This window comes from Schistocerca americana, chromosome X (assembly GCF_021461395.2).
Source record: "Schistocerca americana isolate TAMUIC-IGC-003095 chromosome X, iqSchAmer2.1, whole genome shotgun sequence".
NCBI classification, from domain to species: Eukaryota; Metazoa; Arthropoda; class Insecta; order Orthoptera; family Acrididae; genus Schistocerca; species Schistocerca americana.
Window position 1 is genome coordinate 793,820,879 of NC_060130.1, and position 12,695 is coordinate 793,833,573.

A 12,695-nucleotide genomic window follows, 5' to 3' on the forward strand; every position below is an offset into this window, starting at 1 on the left:
ATGAATATAACAGTTTAAGATACATTAAGGTCACAACATTGTAGTTTATAGTTAATCGAATAAGTAAGTATAAAATTAGTAAAGTAGAGCAATGACTAAATGCAGAAATATTAAATAGTTGTGTGAACACGCTCCTGTCAACCCTACACAGTGGAAAAAGTTGTACATTTTCACGATATTGCTGTAAGGTTGATTGAAGTGGTGAAGTCTTGCCAAACTACGGAAGATCAATTATGGAGAGCAAGTATATTAAAATATTAACAGTTGACTGCCAATCCATTCGCGTAAAAATTCGAAAACTCGCCACTCTCCAAAGGTGCAGTCACTTTCACATTATACTAGGAATGGAAAGTCACTTCAAACCCTAAACAGGAGATGATGTTTTCAACACGTGGAAAGTATGTCAAAGCAATAAGTCGGACGCCCCAGAAACTGGAACATTGTTGGCAACAAACAGTATCATCAGGTCTAGCGAGGTCGAAACTGATATGACTGTAAAACTACAGTACAAGAGAACGCCGCGTGACTAATTAACATAGATTACTAACTGTACAGATATGCACCAACTGTCAGAGTTAGACACGAAAGTTAGAAATTCAAAAATATCCTAAAATCGACAGCATTGGAATACCTCACTCTTGCAAAATAACACTGAACTACTACCTTGTGGAACCAATGATCAGTACATACACTAACGAAACGTTTTATAATTTCGGACTTCCAAAGGACCTGATGTTACTGATCGTGACATCAAAGGAGAAGGGATAGATAGATTTTTCTACCGCAACGACTGTAGTCATCAAAGGTAGGAGTTTATGAAGAAAACAGTGACAGTAATTTTATTTAACAGAACAATCATTAACGTCCTAATTACGAGATGAATTCAGAAGATTTAGCTCAAGTCTGAGAAATTTCTAAAGGTTGAGGTCTGAGCTCTAACATATCATAAATTTGATCATGTATAAATAAGTATAAAGTAAGGAAATAAACTCCTGTTCAAACTGTTGAATAAAGAAGGATGCCTAGGTTTCGTGTTGGTCAATAAGGATAGAGCGCAAACTTGGATTGCAGACGTGTGAGGATAGAAATGGGCCGTGTTCTTTGCGAAAAACCACCCCGTCATTCACTTTAACCAATGTTAAAAAATGGTAAACCTAAGCACGCAAGTTCACCACCTGAGCCGCGCGGTATTAGCCGAGCGGTCTGGGCGCTGCAGTCATGGACTGTGCGGCTGGTCGCGGCGGAGGTTCGACTCCTCCCTCGGGCATGGGTGTGTGTTTGTCCTTAGGATAATTTAGGTTAAGTAGTGTGTAAACTTAGGGACTGATGACCTTAGCAGTTAAGTCCAATAAGATTTCACACACATTTGAACATTTTTTCACTGCCTGAGTCACTGAGCCATGCCGCTCGATTCCAACATCTGATCGCAACACAAAGTTACAAAAATATGATATTGAAATTAGCACTCCCGGTATTGAAACTCGATTCGCAACACGAAGAGAACAATGTCCCAGGTAGTAAAGGAATTTCCATTAAAATTTGCGTTGAATACTCTGCCACATTAGCCCCTCCTCTAGGTAATACTCGTATTAATCGAGAATCTCTCACTCGGCGACCAGTCCCCTGTGACTGGAAAAAGTATAGGTCACTTCCATGCCGACGAAAGGTAAAAGAATGGACACGCACAATTACGGACCGATATCCCTAACGTCAGTCGGTTACAGGATCCTGGAGTATATACTCAGCTCAAACATACTGACCATCCCAGGTGGAAGACAACTTCTCTCAAAGATTCAGCGCAGGATCATGTGAAACACAGGTGGCGTTTTCCAGATACTGTTTCTAGCAAATAGTGGACGCTGACGGACAGATTCCGTATTTTTGTTGTTATTTTTCTTGTTGTTATCTTCAGTACGAAGACTGGTCTGATGCGGCACACCATTCTAGCCTATCCTGTGCAAGCCTCTTCATCTTTGCATAAGTATCGCAACCTACTTCTATTTAAACCTGCTGACTGCATTCATCCAGTGGTCTCGTTCTGCAATTTTTACCTCTCCCTCCTCCATGAACTTTAGTTCGCTTTTCCAATTTCACATTGATTTCCTTTATTGCTAGCTCGATGGATAGACTGAATAACGTCTGGGATAGGCCACAAGCTTGTTTCACCTCCTCCTCAACAACTAAGAGGACGTGCTAAAAAGTTATGCCTCAGAATTTTTAATGTGAAAACTTTTAAAACTTTTTAAGTGTATTTACTTCCCTTTCATATCCTTCCATTCATATAACTGTAGACTGATTTATACAAAAGTTGTGGATAATCTTTCACTCCCTGTATTTTATCCCTGCTACCTTTGGAATTTGAGGCTATTACAGTCGAAATTGTCAGAAGCTTTCTCTTAATCTACAGATGCTATGAATATAGGTTTTCCTTTCTTCAACCTAGCAACATTAAATCATAGTGTACTTCATCAGCTGCAATGAAAGCTATCAAGATCGGCGAGAGAACGGGATGAGAGAAGAAATGCGAAACCGGTACAGACTCCGTGAAACGTAAGTTCACATTTAAAAGTTTGTCACATGCTTATGACGACAGTCTCATATACGTGCGAGTTTCACAGTTTTGATCGCTATGTCCACGAAGACGTAAACGCAATTGTCCACCAAATGTGTCTACACCAAAATGAAAAACTGTTGCAGTTGACAAAGTATAAACCTCTGACAACATCAACAGTTTGCTGATCGAATAAGGAGCTTATCAAATACAAAAATTACTGTTGATGAGCACAAAGTTTTAAATAAAGGCATTAAATATGTTCCACCATGCACAATTTCTGGAAAACAGCTAGATGTGCTAAAACTAGGTCTTGCGCTCGCATTAGGTGACGATTTTTATACGAAACATTTGGTAGCTGACGATTTAAAAACAGTTGCTGCTGTTAGAGACGTAATGTCACGCAATGAAATCATTACGTTATGCAAGTTTAAGAATACAAAAAATAATCACCAACAAGGTCATCGCCACCGAGGCTGATATATCAAACAGTTCAGTTCTTTTGAACAAAAGTGATTACGTTACAAAAGTGAACCAATTCCTTCATAGTTCCTACTTTCAGCACCTACAGAAAGACCCGTCTGCAGCTGTCAATGAACAAATGAAAACAACTATCAAATCACGTAAAAGTATTATATCTGAAACCAACTACCGTATGCTAATTGATACGAATGCCATGACTCTTAGACTATATAGCTTCCCCAAAGTAAATAAAGTTGGGACACGCCCAGTAGTGTTATCCTTTTATGCTCCATGTTACCAACTACCGAATGAGCTTGATTTTAACATTAACAAGGAAACCAGTTTTGAACCTACGTATGACATCAAAAATTCTGTGGCTCTCATATACCCACCCAGTTCTAAACTAGAATCGTTTTATGTCACAAACTTATTTACAAATATCCTTACTGATGTATCCATAAACACACTACCAGATCTTCTGCATAAACCCAAAGAAATTACTGTTGAATTACATGACATAATTGATGCTACGCAAATGTGGGTAAAACAAAATGTTTCAAAACAAGTATTATAGTCAGTCTCATGGTCTAGCTATGGGTTCACCTGTCAGCCCTATACTTGCAAATATTTCCATGGGCAATTTCAAACAAAATTTCTTACAGAAAGAGAACTGAATTATAAAATTAATCACTGGTGCAGATATGTCGATGATCTGCTGTGTTTGTGGACCAGTACCACTAGACAGTTAGAAACATTGTAAGACGTCGTGGTGTAGGGAAGCAGCCTACTCACGCTGTATAAAATTCACATCAGTCTTTCCATTGTGTACCAGCCTAGTCCGCTGTAACTAGCTCTGACGTCATAAATGTTGCGCAATACTTTTAAAATCAAGTAACTAACCTGAAACGTTTCTGGCATGTCAGGAGTAATACTAAATCAACATGTGTTGAATGTCAGCTCAATAACTTTAACCATTTTCGAAATTTGGATGTTTTTCTGTAAAAATCATTGGCGCAACAGAAAAGAGCTAGAAACTTAAAAATTTATGTTTAGATTCCTATTTCATAATAATTTAGTAGAAACAGTATTTTGGATCTCACAAATTAAGATTTTAGTTGAAATTCATGATTTTCTGGTTTTTGTCTTAAAAATTAAGGAAGCAAGATAGATTAAGTAGGCCAATAAATAAGGCTAGGATGTTTATATTTAAGTAGAATGGAGATCCGCTATAACCATAAAGATGTGAGAAGTTTCATTTGAATAACTATAAAACTATAGCGATAGCGTATCTCCAAAGGGCAAGTTCAGAGCTCGTCTACTGCGTGCAGAGTAATTAAATTAATTCTCTCGCCCAAAATATTTTACTTAGCCACGTCAGACTTTTATTATGATTACTCACCTGTGTGCTGAATGCACATTTAAATTGAGAGCTTCATCGGCCATCAGCAAAGGAAGCGATGATTTATTCAATAACTTAAAGTGGTGCATTACTAGCCCAGCGGCTAGTCGGGAGGGCCGATTTGATCAGGCGTTCCCTTAGCCGTCCGCACCGCGGCTTTATATATAATAACGCTGCGCGAGGTAGAAAGGCACGCACACGCGAACGCACGCACGTGTCGTGCAGTCGCTGAGATGTGCAGCCGCGAGAAGGACGTACCTGCGCTTGCTAGCGACGCGAAGGGTATGGCAGATCGCCGTCCGGCCGCGCTTGCGCCTTCGGCGGCCCCATCTGGCCCCCCACTTACGACGACCAATGCTATGGCTATGGATTTGATGGACACAGCTCCGGAAACCTTGAAGACAGCGCTGTCTGCTCCGCTCCCCGATTCTGAAGATGAGAGCTCCACCGCCCCTCAGCCACGCGGACGAAGCGGGAAACAGAAGAGGAGGGCAACAGCCGCGACGTCCGCTGTTCGCAGCTCGCCGATCGAGAAGAGGGCCAAGCAAGATCTCGCCCCTGACGCCGATGGTTTTGTCCCGGCCCGGCGAACTGCAAGACGCATGCTGTCTTCGACGACGCTTCCAACCGCCGTCGCCAACTCATTCGACGCGCTCGCTGACGCGCCGGACCAGCTGCCGCGCGATCCTGCGCCGAAGAAAGACTCCAATCTTCCGCCGGTGGTCCTCTAGTTTCGGCCGCCCTATGGGGAACTGCAGAAGTTGTTGCGCAGCTGGACAACGGCCGTGTACACCGTGAAGCCTGCCAGGCGTGATTTGTACAGGGTTACCCTCCGCACGATTATCGCCAGGTCACTCAGGAGGCGTCTGAGCGTGGTATCCCATTCTATACTCACGCTTCCGCACCTGACAAGGTCTTGAAGATTGTAATCCGCGACCTCCCGTTCAACATGGAAGCCGATCACCTGCATCGTGAACTCGCTGACCTGGGCTTCTACATCCGGGCAGTCGTGAACATGAATTCGCCTAAATCACGTGATGATATGCCGCTCTTCCTGGTCGTCTGCTCCGACACCGTGGAGAACCGCAAACTCTACCAATTGACGCGGGTCGCCGACGTTCCGGTTCAGACCGAAGATCTTCGTTCCCGGAGAGGCCCAGTGCAGTGCTTTCGCGCGCCCTGCTCTATGCCGGACAGATGTGTTAAATGCGCCGGCGCCCACGCAGGACGTCCGTGCCCCCGTCCGCCCACCGAGAAGCCGACATGTGCACTCTGTGGCGGTGCTCACGTGGCCAGTCATCGTGGGTGTGAGGTGTGGAAGCGCGCCATCGCTCGCCAACGTGGCCACACACCAGCGCTACGTCCAAAAAGAAGCCGGCAACGAGACGGGCCGGCGTCTCTTTCGCGGCGGCAACGTCAGGGGCGCCCTCCGCCGTCCCGGCTGCGTCGACTGCTCCTGCTCCTGCCGCATCCGAGGCCGTGGCGACACCTGAGGCTCCTGCGCCTCCACCACAGCTGCTAGTGGCGGACCCGGGTACTGCCTCTCCCGGGACGTCGGCCGGACCGCCCCCCCAACCGCCGGCGCGGGGGTCACCGCCCCATGGGTGCCCAGCGCTCAGCACCGTCAGTCGAGCAGCCCCAGGTGGACTCTCACAGCGAAGCAGCCACGCCTCCCCCTTCCAGCGACGGGGCCGCGCCGGCTGCCTCCACCGCTGACCTGGCCAACCTCGTCGTGCAGCTCACTGCCCTGGTGACCAGTGCTACGAAGTTGATCGAAATCCTGTCGCAGCAACTCACCGCTGCAGTGACGATGGCCTCTCCGGCCCCAACCGCTGTCAACACTCACCAGTTGCACCACGGGCTGCGTTAGAGGGCTCACGGTCGTCGCGTGGAATGCCAACGGCGTCCGCACTCAAGCTGGCGAACTTCGCCAACTTTTTCGAGATGAAGCCGTCGACGTCTGCCTTATCAACGAAACCCACCTGAAGCCTGGGGTCGACGTCAGGGTGGCAAACTACTCCAGCTATCGCACCGATCGTCTGACGGCGGGTGGTGGGACAGCCGTTTACGTCCGCAATGGCATTCGTCATCACTTGATCCAACTTCCATCACTGGCAACGCTGGAGGCCACTGGTGTCGTCGTTCACACCTCGGCGGGCAACATCACGTTCGTCGCTGCCTATCGACCGCCGTCTCGTCCACTGGACCTTGCTGACATCGATGCTCTGCTCTCCTTGAGGGGGCAGGTGTTTGTCGCCGGGGACTTCAATAGCAAACATGTCTCCTGGAACTCCAGGATCACCAATGCCGCTGGCCGCTGCCTGCTCCGGGTAGCGGAACGTCACCATGCACTTGTGGTGGGGCCGTACGACCCGACAATCTTCCCTGCCCGTGGCCTCCCTGATATAATCGACATTGCGGTCGTCAAGGGCATCCCTCATCAGATCACTGCCACGACGAGGACGCGCACTGTCTTCTGATCATGTCCCAGTGGTTTTTTAATATCGACCTAGACGCCCTCCAACAGCCCAGGAGAGGCATCTCACTTGCTGGCATCGACTGGGACAGGTTTCAAGCAGCCGTGACGGACTCACTCGCCGCCGCGCCGCCCCCTGCGGAAGCTGGAGCGGACGCAGCACTTCTGCACTTCGCGGCAACCACGATCGACGCTGCCACTATAGCAACGCCGCCCCGACCTCGCACTCCGCCTGACTACTCCCGACAGCTGCCACCGGACATCCTTGCGGCCATCACTGAGAAGAACCGGGTCTACCGGGAGTGGCAGAGGACAAGAACTGCCGACACCAAGCGCCTCCTCAACAGGATGTGTCGGGACATCCGGGCTGCCATTGACAACCATCGCAATCGCGACTGGAATAACAAGGTCGCCACCCTCTGTCTTGACGACGGCACGGCCTGGCAGACGACAAAGCGTTTCCTCCGCCGCACGCAATGTATCCCTCCGCTGCTGGTCCATGGTCAGGCTGTCTGCGAACCAGCTGCGAAGGCTGATGCCCTCGCAGACGTCTTCGAGGCTGCGTTTACGCCGATCGAAGACCCGACCGACGCCGTCCACGACGACCTGGTTGCTGACCAGCTCCTACGCTACTTGGAGGCACGCGACGACGATGACGTCATTGAAGAGACGACGGCGGAGGAGGTGTCGTCCATCCTGCGTGCCCTGAACCCCCAGGAAAGCTGCGGGCCCAGACGAAGTTTCCAACGCCCTACTCCAGAAGTTGCCGCCGGTGGCTGTCACTCATCTCGCCGACGTCTTTAATGTAATCCTCCGGTCCTGCAGTTTTCCTCAGTCCTGTAAGCATGCAGAGATCGTGGCGATTCCGAAGATGGGGAAGGATCTGCGCCAGCCCACGAACTACAGACCTATTAGTTTACTGCCGGCCGTCTCCAAGGTCTTTGAAAGGGTGTACATCAGGCGGCTGCAGCGCCACGTTGACGAGGAAGGCCTCCTGCCCGAAGAGCAGTTCGGCTTTCGCAGGGGCCACTCGTCAGTTCACCAACTCCTTCGGCTAGTGGAAAATGCGTTCGTCGCCCTCGAGCAGCGCGAGTTCTTCAGCGCAGTGTTCCTGGACGTGTCGTGTGCTTTCGACAGTGTGTGGCACCGCGGCCTCTTGTTCAAACTTTTTGAACTTGGGGTCCCGACGTCGCACGTCCGCTCATCCGTTCCTATCTTGCCGATAGGACCTTCCATGTGCGGGACGCGCATGGCTTGTCCTCCGTCCGCCGCATCAACGCCGGTGTGCCGCAGGGCTCGGTCTTGGGGCCACTCCTGTACTCGCTGTACACTTCTGATGCGCCGAAGATCGACCGTGTGCGGCTCGCCCTGTACGCGGACGACACGGCTCTATACACAAGGAGCCTCAATGCCGCCGTCTTGCGCCGTCGTCTGCAGCTCGCCGTTGACACCCTGGCAGCCTGGGCCGTCAAGTGGCGTCTACAATTCAATGGGGCCAAGACGCAGTTCCTGATCGTCACCAGGCGACTCGTTCCTGCAGGTCTGCAACCGCTCACCGTCGGTGGCAGCCCTGTCCCGTGGCGTCCAACGGCACGTTACCTCGGCGTCACCATCGACCGCCGACTCACGTGGGTTCCACACATCCGTGAAGTGAAGACCAAAGTGCGGAACAGGCTCCGCATCCTGTACCCGGTGCTGAACCCCAGCTCCCAACTACCACCGCGGCTGGGCATCACTCTCTACAAGGCGCTGCTCCGCCCTGTACTCCAATACGCCGCCGTCGTCTGGGGGAATGCCGCCGACACGAACCTGAAGAAGCTGGCGACACTGCAGAATCGCAACCTTCGACTGGCCTTACACCTGCCTTACGATTTCCCCACCGCTCATCTTCACGACGTCCTGGAAGTATCTCTGCTCCGTGACCTCTTCCAGGCGACCGCCCGCACCTTTTACGAACGTGCAGGCCGGTCACACAACGCCCAAATCCGGACGCTGGGCCGCAAACTGCCGCGCAGCGTCACCACCCGCTGGCCACACCTGCTCGCTGCATAGCTAGCACTGCAGAACTGTGCTGAGGAGACACCCAAGAAGACAATCTACATGTGAAGACAATCTACATGTGAAGACGCATTACATCGGCATGCATGGGAGGCAAAGCAATAACTGCTGCGAACTCCATCACACATCAGAGGCCAAGTTATCTCCGTGCAGATCCACGCGAGAGGTAGAAAGGCCCCAGTTCTCTCCAGCCACTGAACAGCACACCATCTGTGTCGGGAGTCGCGTCGCGTCTGTATCATTGCTATAAACAGCCTCAGATGCCGTATTAAGTTACTCGGGATACGAGTAACCATGAAATCATTTTAGAGTGAAGTGTTAATTCTGGGATGACTTTAATGGTCTATCTTCAGTTTGTGTGTGTCGTATTTTCCCGTGCCATCGCGGGACAGACATTCTACCATTATTTAGCGTGGCGTTTGATGAATAATATCATCAAATTATGGCGAGCATTCACTTAAACATTTAATTTGGACAGTTATAGTTGCATCAGCGCATTAGACTCTGAACTGCTCTGGTAGTTGGATTGTGTGGATTCTTTTTTTTTTTATCTGTGACTTTCAGAATATAGCGAACGTTTGTTCACGATCGTTTTTGATTATGAATCCCAGACAATCTCCTAATTCCTCAGAGCTATAAGCTGTAGCTATAAGTGTATTTCTCAGATGAAGTGGGCACTATGAATTCTAATTACAGGCTTCACGTTTTGCTAATCACTTTCTAGTTGCCAATATTGTAGTTAGAGAGCCAGTGTTGAGAACGGCAAAAGACAGCATAAATAATAGGAACATTTAAATATAAAACAATTAATTCCACCCGCCGCCCCACATATGCTTAATCAGCCGAGAAACTGCAGTGTTTCTACATTCAAACATTTATACAACAGTAAATTTTCCACCAGCCGCCCCACATATATTGCTAATCGGCCGGGAAAAGCATTCAACATTTTATATAAACAAACAATTAATTCCACCCGCCGCCCCACATATGGTTAAACGGCCGGAAACTGCAGTGTTTCTACATTCAAACATTTATAAACAAATAATAATTCACCCGCCGCCCCACAGTGGTCTCCTGACCTTCATTGCTTACATATTCCATCCTCACGATCATATTCTGCACTTCAAGACGTTTCATTCGAACCCAAACTCAATGAGATAAAGTCAGTGTTGTATGAATTCATGTAAACGAAATGCAAATAACTTTTTTTTTTTTTTTTAAAATCTTATGGGACTTAACTGCTAAGGTCATCAGTCCCTAAGCTTACACACTACTTAACCTAAATTATCCTAAGGACAAACACACACACCCATGCCCGAGGGAGGACTCGAACCTCCGCCGGGACCAGCCGCACAATCCAGGACTGCAGCGCCCTAGACCGCTCGGCTAATCCCTCGCGGCGCAAATAACTAATATATCGCAAGTGTGCACCGTGGTTGAAATACTCGAGGCTGGCGTACACACATACATTCCAGACACGATGGTCACAGGAGCTTTTAGTTTGAGAGAGGCAGACCACACACTGGGAGGGCGGTCCCTTCAGAGGACGAGTCAACCTCGGCCACCCGTGGAGCAGACAGCGTTTGCCCGAGGGAAAGGAGGAACGACCCCGTGTTTGGCTTAAAAGCAAATTCCCTACATTGTGTGGGAACGTCCAACCTACGCATTCTTTACACATAGCACGGAGTTTCAGAGATTTTTACAGGGAGACAGGAAACGCCAAGCGCCGATACTACAGATTTCCGGATTGGTCGCCTTAAACGAAACGTCATTATCCCATTTTAGAAGAGCAATGCTGATTGGCAGACGATATTTCTGACACCTTGAGCTGAAGGAGTAATGGAAGAGACCGAAAGATATACCCCTTCACGTCTGGTGCGGAGAGGCGCCGTTCCGTTATCGCTCTTGGATAAGTCTCTCCTCAGTACTTCACTGGGAGAGCACCTCTGTCGAGAGCGAATCGAAGTGCTACTCTTTATTGAGTCCTTGCGATTAAGCGTTGTTCACTGTGTTGGCCGACACACTTATTGTGGGGTGTGAACGGACAGAGTTATAGTTAAACGCCTGCGAGCGAATTTTTGAGTGGCATCGCGGTGGACTGGTTATCTGACCAGTGTACCACGCCAATAGTTAGACTACGGGCGAATAGGAATCCTTGACTTCATCAAGGCATAGGGAGAGTTTGATTGGCGAAGGTCAATCCAGATAGAACTAGAGTTATCTTATTTGTCAGCAGTGAGCGGCACAGACAGCAGTCATCGCAGCTTACGGTATTGCACGCTACAGCTATTGTGAGCCCCATATTTTCTCCACAACAGTACACTTCACTGCATTTCACATGTGACAACCTTGACCGTACCTAGCAACATTCTAAAGGATAATTATTCAAGTTGAGTAGGCACACCTCTCAGCCATTCTGCCTTGTCGATTACAATCTTAAACTTTGTATGGAAATTTCATTAGCGAATCCTATCCTTGAGAGGTAACTTCACATTCCGAAAAGATCCAGCATATAACTTGTTCCATTCGTAACTAAAAGTGCAATTGTGATTTCTCAGAATTTTTGCAAAATAAATAATAATTTTCATTAGTTTCATGTTTTTCTTACACTAGCTAGCACTACTCCAGTACCCAAGTATCCCACTAGTTACGTAAGAAATTTTGTGTATTTTTGTGTCATTTCCTTACAGCAGACGACTCCAGAAGATATTTATTTGCTGAAAGTTTTTCAGGCATTTCTCTATAGAACGTTAGGAGTGTCTGTCTGACTTCTGTAGTAGCGTGGGGGTGGAAATTGCATCTTGCATGAGCCACAGGGTAAAGGGATTATCTCAGATTAATCCGTTGCGTAGAATAACAGAATAGCAGATCAACCCCACGCTCACAACATTACTACAGCTTTTGAACCGACAACACAAAATTCAATTGACAATGGAGCTTGGAGGCTCTTCTTTAAATTTCTTGGGCCTTGATGTAAATATCAGTTCAAGAAAACAAGTATTTAGCATTTACAGAAAAAACGTAGTTACTGATACAGTAATCGCTGCAAGCTCCCATTATCCCCACAGCTACAAACATGCAGCTTTCCATTCAGCGGTCCATCGCCTCATATCTGTTCCAGTATCCAAATCAGACTTTCAAACATAGGATTGTCACGCGTTCCAGTGTACCGGGACCGTTACCGTTATGAACCTTCTTGTCCCGCCATCGCGACAAGACCCAATTCTGTCCCGATCACCAATATACTGTTACGAGCTTGGCTCAAGTTCTGAAGTAACGCCATCTGTTAGCACAACATGTATATGCAGCCTCAGTTAGTTTTATTTGTCAACAAATTTACGTTGACAAGGCCGTCTCACAGATGATGTTGCACGTTGCATATCCTGTATCGAAAATGTAAACACGTTCTAGATCTATCCCCATCGTACGAGAAAACATCAGACTTCTCTAGTAGTACGGATCTGGAACTATTTTAGCAGCGCCACGCGGAAGAAGCGGGCAGTTCCCATTTGACTGGCGATCGGATGAGACCATTCTTTCTGAACGTAATATGAACAAGGAATGCAAATTAGTAATGTTCGAAGTGTTTACTGCGGGTCTACAGGGTGTGAGGTGTATAGTGACGTGTACTTCGATTATTAAAGTGTTATTGTCGACTGTTTACCGTCTAATAAACTTATCATAGTTTACAAAAATGCCTAAGGATGGAAAGAGAAAGTGTCACGTTTCGGATCATTACACAAAATAGT